We start from the raw sequence: 18,644 nt of genomic DNA on the forward strand, positions 1-18,644 counted from the left end.
GTCGAATTTATTTGGTCCCAAGCAGTTCTAATGCATGATATAGTCTCTAGGCACTTGTGGGAGTAGTTGCTATCAATCTTGTTGAGTTTAGTTCACTTTTATTTTGAGTCACTAAAAATTTCAGAAATTTTTCAGAGGAAGAAATATGTTTAGGAAAATGTACCAAGGTGGTTCTTCAAGGAAGCAAGCACCCAGGCCTGCAATACGTGAGCCGGACCATGAGCCACCAAGAGAAGCTCAAGTGTGGCCTTGTGAATGGCCGTCAGAAAATTTCATGGTCCAAGCAGGAATTAAGGATGGATTTGACGCGTATGTGTGTAATGCTGAACTCGAGGGCTTCGTGTCAGATAAGTGCCCCCAACATTACTACCTGACTGACTCCTTTGTGAGAAGGTTTAAATTTACATCATCACGCAGTTCTCACATGGTCCTGTTTGATCTTTATGATAAATCTTGTACCATGGATTTAGAGGATTTTAATATTGCTTGTAAACTCCCGCAGTGGGGTAGTGCTAGTGATCCTCGCAAATCTGAATATAAAGACTTTCTTGCAAGTATAACTGTGGGGGAATCTAGGGAAATCACGCAAGCTACCATAGGGAGCATTCATTTTCCTGCCATACATTATTTTGCTCTCTTTATAGATAGATGCATTAACGGTAAGGACGAGGCATATCACATGTGCGTTCCTGATCTTAGTGTTCTCAAGAGTGCCGTATTAGGAGATTAACAATATAACTTGGGAGCTATTGTTGCACGAAGGTTGCATCATAACAGTATTAGCGGAGATTTGTTTAGTGGAATTTATGCAACCCATTTAGCTAATTTTCTTGAGGTACCCATTCATGAAAATGATATGTGATACGTCCATTTTGCATCATGCTTTTATATCGATATTTATTGCATTATGGACTATTATTTCACTTTATGTCACAATACTTATGGATATTCTCTCTTATTTTACAAGGTTTACATAAGAAGGGAGAATGCCGGCAGCTGGAATTCTGGGCTGGAAAAGGAGCAAATATTAGAGACCTATTCTGCGCAACTCCAAAAGTCTTCAAACTCCATGGAACATCTTAAAATAAATAAAGAAAAATCCTCGCCAAAGATGAAGGCCAGAGGGCCCACACCCTGCTCACGAGGGTGGGGGGCGCCCCCCCCCCCTTAGGGCACGCCCCCCTACCTCGTGGGCCCCCTGGTGGCTCTCCGACGCCCATCTTCTCCTATATGAAGTCTTTCAATGAGAAAAAAATAAGAAGGAACTTTTCAGGACGAGACATCGCCGCCACGAGGCGGAACCTTGGCGGAACCAATCTAGAGCTCCGGCAGAGCTGTTCTACCAGGGATACTTCCCTCCGGGAGGGGGAAATCATCACCATCGTCATCACCAACGCTCCTCTCATCGGGAGAGGGCAATCTCCATCAACATCTTCACCAGCACCATCTCATATCCAACCCCTAGTTCTTCTCTTGTATCCAATTCTTGTCTCAAAGTCTGGGATTGGTGCTAGTAGGTTGCTAGTAGTGTTGATTACTCCTTGTAGTTGATGCTGTTGGGGAACGTAGTAATTTAAAAAAAATTCCTACGCACACGCAAGATCATGGTGATGCATAGCAACGAGAGGGGAGAGTGTTGTCTACGTACCCTCGTAGACCGAAGCGGAAGCGTTGACGCAACATAGAGGAAGTAGTCGTACGCCTTCCCGGTCCAACCGATCCAAGCACCGTTACTCCGGCACCTCCGAGTTCTTGACACGCGTATAGCTCGATGACGCTCCCCGGGCTCCGATCTAGCAAAGCTTCGGGGATGAGTTCCATCAGCACGACGGCGTGGTGACGATCTTGATGTTCAACAGTCGCAGGGCTTCGCCTAAGCACCGCTACAATATGACCGAGGTGTAATATCATGGAGGGGGGGCACCGCACACGGCTAAGGAACGATCACGAAGATCAACTTGTGTGTTCTAGGGTGCCCCCCTGCCCCCATATATAAAGGAGCAAGGGGGAGGCCGGCCGGCCCTTGGGGCGCGCAGAGGAGAAGGGGGGAGTCCTCCTCCTAGTGGGAGTAGGACTCCCCTTTCCTAGTCCAACTAGGAATAGAGAGGGGGGAAGGAAAGAGAGGGAGAGGGAGGGGGAAAGGGGGCCGCCCCCCCTCCTAGTCCTATTCGGACTCCCCATGAGTGGGGGCGCGCCACCTCCTGGGCTGCTGCCCTCTCTCTCCCCTCAGGCCCACTAAGGCCCATTACTTCCCCGGGGGGTTCCGGTAACCCCTCCAGCACTCCGGTTTTATCCGAAATCACCCGGAACAATTCCGGTGTCCGAATATAGTTGTCCAATATATCGATCTTTATGTCTCGACCATTTCGAGACTCCTCGTCATGTCTGTGACCACATCCGGGACTCCGAACAACCTTCGGTACATCAAAATACATAAACTCATAATATAACTGTCATCGAAACCTTAAGCGTGCGGACCCTACGGTTCGAGAATGATGTAGACATGACCGAGACACATCTCCGGTCAATAACCAATAGCGGGACCTGGATTCCCATATTGGTTCCTACATATTCTACGAAGATCTTTATCGGTCAGACCGCATAACAATATACGTTGTTCCCTTTGTCATCGGTATGTTACTTGCCCGAGATTCGATCGTCGGTATCCAATACCTAGTTCAATCTCGTTACCGGTAAGTCTCTTTACTCATTCTGTAATACATCATCTCACAACTAACACATTAGTTGTAATGCTTGCAAGGATTATGTGATGTGCATTACCGAGAGGGCCCAGAGATACCTCTCCGACAATCGGAGTGACAAATCCTAATCTCGAAATACGCAAACCCAACATGTACCTTTGGAGACACCTGTAGAGCTCCTTTATAATCACCCAGTTACGTTGTGACGTTTTGGTAGCACACAAAGTGTTCCTCCGGCAAACGGGAGTTGCATAATCTCATAGTCATAGGAACATGTATAAGTCATGAAGAAAGCAATAGCAACATACTAAACGATCGGGTGCTAAGCTAATGGAATGGGTCATGTCAATCAGATCATTCAACTAATGATGTGATCCCCTTAATCAAATAACAACTCTTTGTCTATGGTTAGGAAACATAACCATCTTTGATTAACGAGCTAGTCAAGTAGAGGCATACTAGTGACACTCTGTTTGTTTATATATTCACACATGTATTATGTTTCCGGTTAATACAATTCTAGCATGAATAATAAACATTTATCATGATATATGAGGAAATAAATAATAACTTTATTATTGCCTCTAGGGCATATTTCCTTCAGTCTCCCACTTGCACTAGAGTCAATAATCTAGATTACACAGTAATGATTCTAACACCCATGGAGCCTTGGTGCTGATCATGTTTTGCTCGTGGAAGAGGCTTAGTCAACGGGTCTGCTACATTCAGATCCGTATGTATCTTGCAAATCTCTATGTCTCCCACCTGGACTAGATCCCGGATGGAATTGAAGCGTCTCTTGATGTGCTTGGTTCTCTTGTGAAATCTGGATTCCTTTGCCAACGCAATTGCACCAGTATTGTCACAAAAGATTTTCATTGGACCCGATGCACTAGGTATGACACCTAGATCGGATATGAACTCCTTCATCCAAACTCCTTCGTTTGCTGCTTCCAAAGCAGCTATGTACTCCGCTTCACATGTAGATCCCGCCACGACGCTTTGTTTAGAACTGCACCAACTGACAGCTCCACCGCTTAATGTAAAAACGTATCTGGTTTGCGATTTAGAATCGTCCGGATCAGTGTCAAAGCTTGCATCAACGTAACTGTTTACGATGAGCTCTTTGTCACCTCCATATACGAGAAACATATCCTTAGTCCTCTTCAGGTACTTTAGGATGTTCTTGACCGCTGTCCAGTGATCCACTCCTGGATTACTTTGGTACCTCCCTGCTAAACTTATAGCAAGGCACACATCAGGTCTGGTACACAGCATGCATACATGATAGAGCCTATGGCTGAAGCATAGGGAACATCTTTCATTTTCTCTCTATCTTCTATAGTGGTCGGGCATTGAGTCTTACTCAACTTCACACCTTGTAACACAGGCAAGAACCCTTTCTTTGCTTGATCCATTTTGAACTTCTTCAAAACTTTGTCAAGGTATGTGCTTTGTGAAAGTCCAATTAAGCGTCTTGATCTATCTCTATAGATCTTAATACCTAATATGTAAGCAGCTTCACCGAGGTCTTTCATTGAAAAACTCTTATTCAAGTATCCCTTTATGCTATCCAGAAATTCTATATCATTTCCGATTAGTAATATGTCATGCACATATAATATCAGAAATGCTACAGAGCTCCCACTCACTTTCTTGTAAATACAGGCTTCTCCAAAAGTCTGTACAAACCAAAATGCTTTGATTACACTATCAAAGCGTTTATTCCAACTCCGAGAGGCTTGCACCAGTCCATAAATGGATCGCTGGAGCTTGCACACTTTGTTAGCTCCCTTTGGATCGATAAAACCTTCTGGTTGCATCATATACAACTCTTCTTCCAGAAATCCATTCAGGAATGCAGTTTTTACATCCATCTGCCAAATTTCATAATCATAAAATGCGGCAATTGCTAACATGATTCGGACAGACTTAAGCATCGCTACGGGTGAGAAGGTCTCATCGTAGTCAATCCCTTGAACTTGTCGAAAACCTTTTGCGACAAGTCGAGCTTTGTAGACAGTAACATTACTGTCAGCATCAGTCTTCTTCTTAAAGATCCATTTCTTCTCAATTGCTTGCCGATCATCGGGCAAGTCAACCAAAGTCCACACTTTGTTCTCATACATGGATCCCATCTCAGATTTCATGGCTTCAAGCCATTTTGCGGAATCTGGGCTCACCATCGCTTCTTCATAGTTCGTAGGTTCATCATGATCTAGTAGCATGACTTCCAGAACAGGATTACCGTACCACTCTGGTGCGGATCTTACTCTGGTTGATCTACGAGGCTCAGTAGTAACTTGATCTGAAATTTCATGATCATCATCATTAACTTTCTCACTAATTGGTGTAGTTGTCGCAGAAACCGGTTTCTGTGTTGAACTACTTTCCAATAAGGGAGCAGATACAGTTACCTCATCAAGTTCTACTTTCCTCCCACTCACTTCTTTCGCGAGAAACTCCTTCTCTAAAAAGGATCCATTTTTAGCAACAAATGTCTTGCCTTAGGATCTGTGATAGAAGGTGTACCCAGCAGTTTCCTTTGGGTATCCTATGAAGACACATTTTTCCGATTTGGGTTCGAGCTTATCAGGTTGAAGCTTTTTCACATAAGCATCGCAGCCCCAAACTTTAAGAAACGACAACTTTGGTTTCTTGCCAAACCACAGTTCATAAGGTGTCGTCTCAACGGATTTTGATGGTGCCCTATTTAACGTGAATGCGGCCGTCTCTAAAGCATAACCCCAAAACGATAGCGGTAAATCTGTAAGAGACATCATAGATCGCACCATATCAAGTAAAGTACGATTACGACGTTCGGACACACCATTACGTTGTGGTGTTCCGGGTGGCGTGAGCTGCGAAACTATTCCGCATTGTTTCAAATGTAGACCAAACTCGTAACTCAAATATTCTCCTCCACGATCGGATCGCAGAAACTTTATTTTCTTGTTACGATGATTTTCAACTTCACTCTAAAATTCTTTGAACTTTTCAAATGTTTCAGACTTATGTTTCATTAAGTAGATATACGCATATCTGCTTAAATCATCTATGAAGGTGAGAAAATAACGATATCCGCCACGAGCCTCAACATTCATCGGACCACATACATCTGTATGTATGATTTCCAAAAAATCTGTTGCTCTCTCCATAGTACCGGAGAACGACGTTTTAGTCATCTTGCCCATGAGGCACGGTTCGCAAGTACCAAGTGATTCATAATCAAGTGCTTCCAAAAGTCCATCAGTATGGAGTTTCTTCATGCGCTTTACACCGATATGACCTAAACGGCAGTGCCACAAATAAGTTGCACTATCATTATTAACTCTGCATCTTTTGGCTTCAACATTATGAATATGTGTATTACTACTATCGAGATTCATCAAAAATAGACCACTCTTCAAGGGTGCATGACCATAAAAGATATTACTCATATAAATAGAACAACCATTATTCTCTGATTTAAATGAATAACCGTCTCGCATCAAACAATATCCAGATATAATGTTCATGCTCAACGCTGGCACCAAATAACAATTATTTAGGTCTAATACTAATCCCGAAGGTAGATGTAGAGGTAGCGTGCCGACCGCGATCACATCGACTTTGGAACCATTTCCCACGCGCATCGTCACCTCGTCCTTTGCCAGTGTTCGCTTAATCCGTAGTCCCTGTTTCGAGTTGCAAATATTAGCAACAGAACCAGTATCAAATACCCAGGTGCTACTGCGAGCTCTAGTAAGGTACACATCAATAACATGTATATCACATATACCTTTGTTCACCTTGCCATCCTTCTTATCCGCCAAATACTTGGGGCAGTTCCGCTTCTAGTGACCAGTCTGCTTGCAGTAGAAGCACTCAGTTTCAGGCTTAGGTCCAGACTTAGGTTTCTTCTCCTGAGCAGCAACTTGTTTGCTGTTCTTCTTGAAGTTCCCCTTCTTCTTCCCTTTGCCCTTTTTCTTGAAACTAGTGGTCTTGTTGACCATCAACACTTGATGCTCCTTCTTGATTTCTACCTCCGCAGCCTTTAGCATTGCGAAGAGCTCGGGAATTTTCTTATCCATCCCTTGCATATTATAGTTCATCACGAAGCTCTTGTAGCTTGGTGGAAGTGATTGGAGAATTCTGTCAATGACGCTATCATCCGGAAGATTAACTCCCAGTTGAATCAAGTGATTACAATACCCAGACATCTTGAGTATATGCTCACTGACAGAACTATTCTCCTCCATCTTGCAGCTATAGAACTTATTGGAGACTTCATATCTCTCAATCCGGGCATTCTGCTGGAATATTAACTTCAACTCCTGGAACATCTCATATGCCCCATGACGTTCAAAACATCGTTGAAGTCCTGGTTCTAAGCCGTAAAGCATGGCACATTGAACTATCGAGTAGTCATCAGCTTTGCTCTGCCAGACGTTCTTAACGTCGTCAGTTGCATCAGCAGCAGGCCTGGCACCCAGCGGTGCTTCCAGGATGTAACTCTTCTGTGCAGCAATGAGGATAATCCTCAAGTTACGGACCCAGTCCGTGTAATTGCTACCATCATATTTCAACTTTGCTTTCCAAAGGAACGCATTAAAATTCAACGGAACAACAGCACGGGCCATCTATCTACAATCAACATAAACAAGCAAGATACTATCAGGGACTAAGTTCATGATAAATTTAAGTTCAATTAATCATATTACTTAAGAACTCCCACTTAGATAGACATCCCTATAATCCTCTAAGTGATCACGTGATCCAAATCAACTAAACCATAACCGATCATCACGTGAAATGGATTAGTCTTCAATGGTGAACATCATTATGTTGATCATATCTACTATATGATTCACGCTCGACCTTTCGGTCTCTGTGTTCCGAGGCCATATCTGTATATGCTTGGCTCGTCAAGTATAACCCGAGTATTCCGCGTGTGCAACTGTTTTGCACCCGTTGTAGATGGACGTAGAGCTTATCACACCCGATCATCACGTGGTGTATGGGCACGATGAACTTTGGCAATGGTGCATACTCAGGGAGAACACTTCTTGATAATTAGTGAGAGATCATCTTATAATGCTACCGTCAATCAAAGCAAGATAAGATGCATAAAAGATAAACATCACATGTAATCAATATAAGTGATATGATATGGCCATCATCGTCTTGTGCTTGTGATCTCCATCTCCGAAGCACCGTCATGATCACCATCATCACCGGCGCGACACCTTGATCTCCATCGTAGCATCGTTGTCGTCTCGCCAATCTTATGCTTCTACGACTATCGCTACCGATTAGTGATAAAGTAAAGCATTACAGGGTGATTGCATTGCATACAATAAAGCGACAACCATATGGCTCCTGCCAGTTGCCGATAACTCGGTTACAAAACATGATCATCTCATACAATCATGTCTTGACCATATCACATCACAACATGCCCTGCAAAAACAAGTTAGACGTCCTCTACTTTGTTGTTGCAAGTTTTACGTGGCTGCTACGGGCTTAAGCAAGAACCAATCTTACCTACGCATCAAAACCACAACGATAGTTTGTCAAGTTGATGCCGTTTTAACCTTCGCAAGGACCGGGCATAGCCACACTCGGTTCAACTAAAGTTGGAGAAACTGACACCTGCCAGCCACCTGTGTGCAAAGCACGGCGGTAGAACCAGCCTCGCGTAAGCGTACGCGTAATGTCGGTCCGGGCCGCTTCATCCAACAATACCGTCGAACCTAAGTATGACATGCTGGTAGGCAGTATGACTTATATCGCCCACAACTCACTTGTGTTCTACTCGTGCATATAACATCAAACCATAAAACCTAGGCTCGGATGCCACTGTTGGGGAACGTAGTAATTTCAAAAAAAATCCTACGCACACGCAAGATCATGGTGATACATAGCAACGAGAGGGGAGAGTGTTGTCTACGTACCCTCGTAGACCGAAGCGGAAGCGTTGACGCAACGTAGAGGAAGTAGTCGTACGCCTTCTCGGTCCAACCGATCCAAGCACCGTTACTCCGGCACCTCCGAGTTCTTGACATACGTACAGCTCGATGATGCTCCCCGGGCTCCGATCCAGTAAAGCTTCGGGGATGAGTTCCGTCAGCACGACGTCATGGTGACGATCTTGATGTTCAACAGTCGCAGGGCTTCGCCTAAGCACCGCTACAATATGACCGAGGTGTAATATCGTGGAGGGGGGCACCGCACACGGCTAAGGAACGATCACGAAGATCAACTTGTGTGTTCTAGGGTGCCCCCTGCCCCCGTTTATAAAGGAGCAAGGGGGAGGCCGGCCGGCCCTTGGGGTGCGCCAAGGAGAGGGGGGGAGTCCTCCTCCTAGTGGGAGTAGGACTCCCCTTTCCTAGTCCAACTAGGAATAGAGAGGGTGGAAGGAAAGAGAGGGAGAGGGAGAGGGAAAGGGGGGCCGCCCCCCCTCCTAGTCCTATTCGGACTCCCCATGAGGGGGGGGCGCCACCTCCTGGGCTGCTGCCCTCTCTATCCCCTCAGGCCCACTAAGGCCCATTACTTCCCCGGGGGGTTCCGGTAACCCCTCCGGCACTCCGGTTTTATCTGAAATCACCCGGAACAATTCCGGTGTCCGAATATAGTCGTCCAATATATTGATCTTTATGTCTCGACCATTTCGAGACTCCTCGTCATGTCCGTGATCACATCCGGGACTCCGAACAACCTTCGGTACATCAAAATACATAAACTCATAATATAACTGTCATTGAAACCTTAAGCGTGCGGACCCTACGGTTCGAGAACAATGTAGACATGACCGAGATACGTCTCCGGTCAATAACCAATAGTGGGACCTGGATGCCCATATTGGTTCCTACATATTCTACGAAGATCTTTATCGGTCAGACCGCATAACAATATACGTTGTTCCCTTTGTCATCGGTATGTTACTTGCCCGAGATTCGATCGTCGGTATCCAATACCTAGTTCAATCTCGTTACCGGTAAGTCTCTTTACTCGTTCCGTAATACATCATCTCACAACTAAAACATTAGTTGTAATGCTTGCAAGGCTTATGTGATGTGCATTACCGAGAGGGCCCAGAGATACCTCTCCGACAATCAGAGTGACAAATCCTAATCTCAAAATACGCCAACCCAACATGTACCTTTGGAGACACCTGTAGAGCTCCTTTATAATCACCCAGTTACGTTGTGACGTTTTGGTAGCACACAAAGTGTTCCTCCGGCAAACGGGAGTTGCATAATCTCATAGTCATAGGAACATGTATAAGTCATGAAGAAAGCAATAACAACATACTAAACGATCGGGTGCTAAGCTAATGGAATGGGTCATGTCAATCAGATCATTCAACTAATGATGTGATCCCGTTAATCAAACAACAACTCTTTGTCTATGGTTAGGAAACATAACCATCTTTGATTAACGAGCTAGTCAAGTAGAGGCATACTAGTGACACTCTCTTTGTTTATATATTCACACATGTATTATGTTTCCGGTTAATACAATTCTAGCATGAATAATAAACATTTATCATGATATATGAGGAAATAAATAATAATTTTATTATTGCCTCTAGGGCATATTTCCTTCAGATGCTAGTTGGTTTATTTGGTGGAAGATCATATGTTCAGATCCTATATGCATATTATTACCCCTCTGATTATGAACATGAATATGCTTTGTGAGTAGTTACGTTTGTTCCTGAGGACAAGGGAGAAGTCTTGCTATTAGTAGTCATGTGAATTTGGTATTCGTTTGATATTTTGATAAGATGTATGTTGTCTAGCCTCTAGTGGTGTTATGTGAACGTCGACTACATAACGCTTCACCATTATTTGGGCCTAGAGGAAGGCATTGGGAAGTAATAAGTAGATGATGGGTTGCTAGAGTGACAGAAGCTTAAACCCTAGTTTATGCGTTGCCTTCGTAAGGGGCTGATTTGGATCCATATGTTTCATGCTATGGTTAGGTTTACCTTAATACTTTTGTTGTAGTTGCGGATGCTTGCAATAGAGGTTAATCATAAGTGGGATGCTTGTTCAAGTAAGAACAGCACCCAAGCACCGGTCCACCCACATATCAAATTATCAAAGTATCGAACGCGAAGCATATGAACATGATGAAAACTAGCTTGACGATATTCCCATGTGTCCTCGGGAGCGCTTTTCCTATTATAAGAGTTTGTTCTGGCTTGTCCTTTGCTACAAAAAGGATTGGGCCACCTTGCTGCACTTTATTTACTTTTGTTACTTGTTGCTCGTTACAATTTACCTTATCACAAAACTATCTGTTACCACTTATTTCAGTACTTGCAGAGAATACCTTGCTGAAAACCGCTTATCATTTCCTTCTGCTCCTCGTTGGTTTCGACACTCTTACTTATTGAAAGGACTACGATAGATCCCCTAAACTTGTGGGTCATCAAGACTCTTTTCTGGCGCCGTTTCCGGGGAGTGTAGCGCCTTTGATAGGTGGAATTTGGTAAGGAAAAATTTATATAGTGTTCTGAAATTTACTATCACTTGCTACTATGGAAAGTAATTCTCTGAGGGGATTGTTCGGGATATCTTCACCCCGTCCAGTAGAGCAAAGAGTTGCTCCTCAACTTACTGAACCAATTGAAAATGAAACTCCTTTTGAATTTCCTTCGGGTATGATGGAAAAACTGCTAGCTAACCCTTTTACAAGAGATGGAACAAAGCATCCTGATGAGCACTTAATATATGTGGATGAAGTTTGTGGATTATTTAAGCTTGCAGGTATACCCGATGATGTTGCTAGGAAGAAGGTCTTCCCTTTATCTTTGAAGGGAGACGCATTGATATGGTATAGGCTATGTGATGAATGAGATCATGGAACTATAAAAGATTGAAATTGGAATTTCATCAAAAGTATTACCCTATGCATCTTGTTCATCGTGATCGCAATTATATATATAATTTCTGGCCTCGCAAAGGATAAAGCATCGCTCAAGCTTGGAGGAGGCTTAAATCAAAGTTTTTATGCTCGGCTTTCTCATAATAATCAAACCATGCTCGATACTTCTTGTGATGGCTCTTTTATGATGAAGACTATTGAATTCAGATGGAATTTATTGGATAGAATTAAACGCAACTCTGAAGATTGGGACCTCGACGAAGGTAAGGAGTCAGGTATGACACCTAAGTTTGATTGTGTTAAATCTATTATGGATACCGATATTTTCCGTAAGTTTAGCACTAAATATGGACTTGACTCTGAGATAGTAGCTTCTTTCTGTGAATCTTTTGCTACTTATGTTGATCTCCCTAAGGAGAAGTGGTTTAAATATCATCCTCCCATAGAAGTAAAAGTACCTGCACCTATTAAAGTTGAAGAAAAGACTGTCACTTATAATGATCCTATTGTTCCTACTTCTTAGGTTGAGAAACCACCTTTCCCTGTTAGAATAAAGGATCATGCTAAAGCTTTAACTGTTGTTCGTAAAAGCAATATTAGAACTTATACACCTCCTGAGCAAGTTAAAGTAGAACCTAATATTGCTATTGTTAAAGATCTCTTGTCTGATAATATTGATGGGCATGTTATTCAGTTCGAAGGTGAAACTGCTAGAATTGCTAAACCTTGTGCTAAAGATAAACATAGACCTGTGGTAGGCGTGTCTGTTATTTTTGTTAAAATAGGAGATCATTGTTATCATGGCTTATGTGATATGGGTGCGAGTGCTAGTGTTATACCACATACTTTATACGAAGAAATTAAGAATGAAATTGCACCTGCTGAGTTAGAAGGTATTGATGTCACAATTAAACTTGCCAATAGAGATACTATTTCACCAATTGGGATTGTTAGAGATGTTGAAGTCTTGTGTGGGAAAACTAAATATCCCGCTGATTTTCTTGTTCTCACTTCTCCACAAGATAGCTTTTGTCCCATTATATTTGGTAGACCTTTTTTGAACACTGTTAATGCTAAGATAGACTGCGAAAAGAATGTTGTTACTATTGGCTTGGATGATATGGTTCATGAGTTTAATTTCTCTAAATTTAGTAAACAACATCGTGAGGAAGAATTGCCTAGTAAGGATGAAATTATTGGTCTTGCTTCTATTGCCGTACCTCCTAGTGATCCTTTAGAACACTATTTGCTAGACCATGAAAATGATATGTTCATGAATGAAAGAAGGGAAATAGATGAAGTATTCTTTAAACAGAAACCTATTCTGCAACACAATTTGCCTGTTGAAATTTTAGGGGATCCTCCTCCACCCAAGGGTGATCCCGTGTTTGAGCTTAAACCTTTGCCTGATAATCTTAAATATGCTTATCTTGATGAAAAGAAGATATATCCTGTTATTATTAGTGCTAACCTTTTAGAACATGAAGAAGAAAGATTATTGAAAACTCTGAAAAAGCACCGTGCTGCTATTGGATATACTCTTGATGATCTTAAGGGCATTAGTCCCACTCTATGTCAACATAAAATAAATTTGAAAGCAGATGCCAAACCAGTTCGTGATCCTCAACGACGTCTGAATCCTAAAATGAAAGAAGTGGTAAGAAAAGAAATACTCAAGCTTCTGGAGGTAGGTATAATTTATCCCGTTGATGATAGTCAGTGGGTAAGTCATGTCCATTGTGTCCCTAAGAAGGGAGGTATTACTGTTGTTCCTAATGATAAAGATGAATTGATTCCACAAAGAATTATTACAGGTTATAGGATGGTAATTGATTTCCGCAAATTAAATAAAGCTACTAAGAAAGATCATTACCCCTTACCTTTTATTGATCAAATGCTAGAAAGATTATGCAAACATACACATTACTGCTTCCTAGATGGTTATTCTGGTTTCTCTCAAATACCTGTGTCGGCTAAAGATCAATCAAAGACTACTTTTACATGCCCTTTTGGTACTTTTGCTTGTAGACGTATGCCTTTTGGTCTATGTAATGCACCTGCTACCTTTCATAGATGCATGATGGCTATATTCTCTGACTTCTGTGAAAAGATTTGTGAGGTTTTCATGGACGACTTTTCCGTCTATGGTTCCTCTTTTGATGATTGCTTGAGAAATCTTGATCGAGTTTTGCAGAGATGTGAAGAAATTAATCTTGTCTTGAATTGGGAAAAGTGCCACTTTATGGTTAATGAACGTATTGTCTTGGGGCATAAAGTTTCTGAAAGAGGTATTGAAGTTGATAAAGCCAAGGTTGATGCTATTGAAAAGATGACATGTCCCAAGGACATCAAAGGTATAAGAAGTTTCCTTGGTCACGCCGGATTTTATAGGAGGTTCATTAAGGACTTCTCAAAAATTTCTCGGCCTCTGACTAATCTATTGCAAAAAGATATACCATTTGTCTTTGATGATGATTGTGTAGAAGCATTTGAAATACTTAAGAAAGCATTAGTCTCTGCACCTGTTGTTCAGCCACCTGATTGGAATTTACCCTTTGAATTATGTGTGATGCTAGTGATTATGCTGTAGGTGCTGTTCTAGGGCAAAGAGTTGATAAGAAATTAAATGTTATTCATTATGCTAGTAAGACTCTAGACAATGGTCAAAGAAATTATGCTACTACTGAAAAAGAGCTTTTAACAGTTGTATTTGCTTGTGATAAGTTCAGACCTTATATTGTTGATTCTAAAGTAACTATTCACACTGATCATACTGCTATTAAATACCTTATGGAAAAGAAAGATGCTAAACCTAGACTTATTAGATGGGTTCTCTTGCTACAAGAATTTGATTTGCATATTGTTGATAGAAAGGGAACTGAGAACCCCGTTGCAGACAACTTGTCTAGACTAGAATATGTTCTTGATGACCCACTACCTATTGATGATAGCTTTCCTGATGAACAATTAAATGTTATAAGTACTTCTCGTAGTACTCCTTGGTATGCTGATTATGCTAATTATATTGTTGCTAAGTTTATACCACCTAGCATCACATACCAACAAAAGAAAAAGTTTTTCTATGATTTGAGACATTACTTTTGGGATGACCCACATCTTTATAAAGAAGGAGTAGATGGTGTTATTAGACGTTGTGTACCTGAGCATGAACAGGAACAGATCCTACGCAAGTGTCACTCCGAAGCTTATGGAGGACACCATGCTGGAGACAGAACTGCACATAAGGTATTGCAATCTGGTTTTTATTGGCCTACTCTCTTCAAGGATGCCCGTAAGTTTGTCTTGTCTTGTGATGAATGTCAAAGAATTGGTAATATTAGTAGACGTCAAGAAATGCCTATGAATTATTCTCTTGTTATTGAACCGTTTGATGTTTGGGTTCATTATATGGGACCTTTTCCTGCCTGTAATGGATACACACATATTCTAGTGGCTGTTGATTACGTTACTAAGTGGGTAGAAGCCATTCCAACTAGTAGTGTTGATCATAACACTTCTATTAAAATGCGTAAGGAAGTTATTTTTCCGAGGTTTGGAGTCCCTAGATATTTAATGACTGATGGTGGTTCACACTTTATTCATGGTTCTTTCCGTAAAATGCTTGCGAAGTATGATGTTAATCATAGAATTGCATCTCCTTATCACCCACAGTCTAGTGGTCAAGTAGAATTGAGCAATAGAGAGCTTAAATTAATTTTCCAACAGACTGTTAATAGGTCTAGGAAGAATTGGTCTAAGAAACTTGATGATGCATTATGGGCTTATAGAACTGCATATAAAAATCCTATGGGTATGTCTCCGTATAAAATGGTATATGGAAAAGCATGTCACTTACCTCTCGAACTAGAACATAAGGCATATTGGGCTATTAAAGAGCTCAACTGTGATTTCAAACTTGCCGGTGAGAAGAGGTTATTTTATATTAGCTCACTTGATGAATGGAGAACCCAAGCTTATGAAAATGCCAAGTTGTTTAAAGAAAAAGTTAAAAGATGTCATGACAAAAGGATACAAAAGCGTGAGTTTAATGTAGGTGATTATGTATTGCTATACAACTCTCGTTTAAGATTTTTTGCAGGAAAACTTCTCTCTAAATGGGAAGGCCCCCATGTTATCGAGGAGGTCTATCGTTCTGGTGCCATAAAAATCAACAACTTCGAGGGCACAAATCCGAAGGTGGTAAACGGTCAAAGAATCAAACATTATATCTCAGGTAATCCCATAAATGTTGAAACCAATATTACTGAAACCGTAACCCCGGAGGAATACATAAGGGACACCTTCCAGACCGTTTCAGACTCCGAAAAGGAATAGGTATGTGGTACGGTAAGTAAACCGACTCCAAAACAATTTTTAAGGCAATATTTCTCCATTTTGGAATATTTAGAAAAATAGAAAAATAAGTAGCACTCCGGGAAGGACACGAGGGCCCCACGAGGGTGGTGGGCGCGCCCTACCCCTCTGGGCACGCCCCCCTACCTCATGAGCACCTCGTGTGCCTTCCGGACTCCGTTTTCTTGCACGATACGTATTTTGGTCGGTAAAAATCCATTATATAACCTCCCGAAGGTTTTGACTCCCGTATCACGCAAATCTCCTCTGTTTTTGTTTCGAGCTGTTTTCTGTCAGGGTTTTCCAGGCTAGGCATCATGTCGTCTCCCTCCTCCAACAATGGTGACAACTATGCTTGGCTAATGAAGATAGATCTGAAGAGGGAAGAACCCACGAGGGTCAACAAGGGTGAAAGGATCAAGAAGGCCACGGAGGATCAAGCTCCGGCAGTAAAAGACATCTTTCAACTTGATCATAACCTTCTTACCCCAACTGAGATCGAAGCTTTCAAGATGATTGAGTTAGCTCGTATACAAAACAAGTATCTCACACAAGAAAATATTTTGTTGAAGGACCATATTGTCGCACTCAAGGGCATTATTCGCAAGCTGGAGGACCTCTTACGCTCGATGTGCGATTATCCGTCACCTCCACCTTCTTCACCGACAAAGGAGATATAATCACATGGGTATGGGCACTCCCCTTGGCAACTTCCAAGCTTGGGGGAGGTGCCCCGGTATCGTATCACAATCACAACTCCTATCTTTACCCTTTTTCTTAGTTCGATCCTAATAGTAGTACCTTGATCTAGTTTTGACTTTTGCTTTATGATATCTCTCTTTGTAATCGAGTCTGTGAGCTATATATAATAAAGATTAGTGTTGAGTCAAGGGCTTGATTATTTTGCCATGGTCTTGGGTGAATAAAAGAAAGAAGAAAAGAATAAAAAGAAACAAAAAGTTCATATTGATCTTATTGAGAGTAATGACTTCACATAGAAAGAGTATGATGATTAAAAGTTGTTGGGAGTTGGCAGACATAGCTTTGGTCATTGTTGCAATTAATAGGAAGTAATAAGGAAAGAGAGGTTTTCACATATAGATATATTATCATTGACATCTTTTATGACTGGGAGCACTCATTAAAATATGACATGCTAAAGGGTTGATGTTGGACAAGGAAGACAACGTAATGAGTTATGTCTTTCTTATATCTGAGATAAAGTGTGTTATCATGGATCCTATAACCTGTTGAGCTTGCCTTTCCCCCTCATGCTAGCCAAATTCTCAGCACGAAGTAGAAATACTACTTGTGCTTCCAAATACCCTTAAACCAGTTTTTCCATGAGAGTCCACCATATCTACCTATGGATTGAGTAAGATCCTTCAAGTAAGTTGTCATCGGTGCAAAGCAATAAAAATTGCTCTAAATATGTATGATTGATTGGTGTGGGAGAAATAAGCTTTATACGATCTTGTGAAGTGGAAGTAATAAAAGCGACGGACTACATAATAAAGGTTCATATCACAAGGGGAAATATAAAGTGACGTTCTTTCGCATTGAAATTTTGTGCATCCAACCATAAAAGCGCATGGCAACCTCTGCTTCCCTCTGTGAAGGGCCTATCTTTTATTATTATCTTCTACCTTATGCAAGAGTCACGGTGATCTTCACCTTTCCTTTTTCATTTTATCCTTTGGCAAGCCCAGCATGTTGGAAAGAACATGATATATATATCTAATTGGATGTAGGGGAGCATGAATTATTATTGTTGACATTACCCTTGAGGTAAAAGGTTGTGGGGCAAAACCATAAGCCCCTATCTTTCTCTGTGTCCGATTAAAACTTCATAACCACAAGTATTGCGTGAGTGTTAGCAATTATGAAGGACTAAATGATAGTTGAGTATGTGGACTTGCTTTTTAGCTCTGACATAGACTCTTTCCGATGTTATGATAAATTGCAATTGCTTCAATGACTGAGATTATAGTTTGTCGGATCCCAATAAGGTTTATGATTTATACTTTTGCATTGTGAATAGATCATCACTTGAACATAAGTAATCATATGACAAAATCTATATATGTTGCTGTTATGAGAATAATCATGATGCCTTCATGTCCGTATTTTATGTTTATCGACGCCTCTACCTCTAAACATGAGGACATATTTATTGTTATCGGCTTTTCGCTTGAGGACAAGCGAGGTCTAAGATTGGGGGAGTTGATACATCCATTTTGCATCATGCTTCTATATCGATATTTATTGCATTATGGACTGTTATTTTACTTTATGTCACAATACTTATGGCTATTCTCTCTTATTTTACAAGGTTTACATAAGAAGGGAGAATGCCGGCAGCTGGAATTCTGGGCTGGAAAAGGAGCAAATATTAGAGACCTATTCTGCGCAACTCCAAAAGTCCTGAAACTCCACGGAACATCTTAAAATAAATAAAGAAAAATCCTTGCCAAAGATGAAGGCCAGGGGGCCCACACCCTGCTCACGATGGTGGGGAGCGCCCCCCCTAGGGCGCGCCCCCTACCTCATGGGCCCCCTGGTGGCTCTCCAACACCCATCTTCTCCTATATGAAGTCTTTCGATGAGAAAAAAATAAGAAGGAACTTTTCGGGATGAGACTCCGCCGCCACGAGGCGGAACCAATCTAGAGCTGCGGCAGAGCTATTCTGCCGGGGATACTTCCCTACGGGA

The sequence above is a fragment of the Triticum urartu genome, chromosome 2 (assembly GCF_003073215.2).
Source record: "Triticum urartu cultivar G1812 chromosome 2, Tu2.1, whole genome shotgun sequence".
NCBI lineage: Eukaryota > Viridiplantae > Streptophyta > Magnoliopsida > Poales > Poaceae > Triticum > Triticum urartu.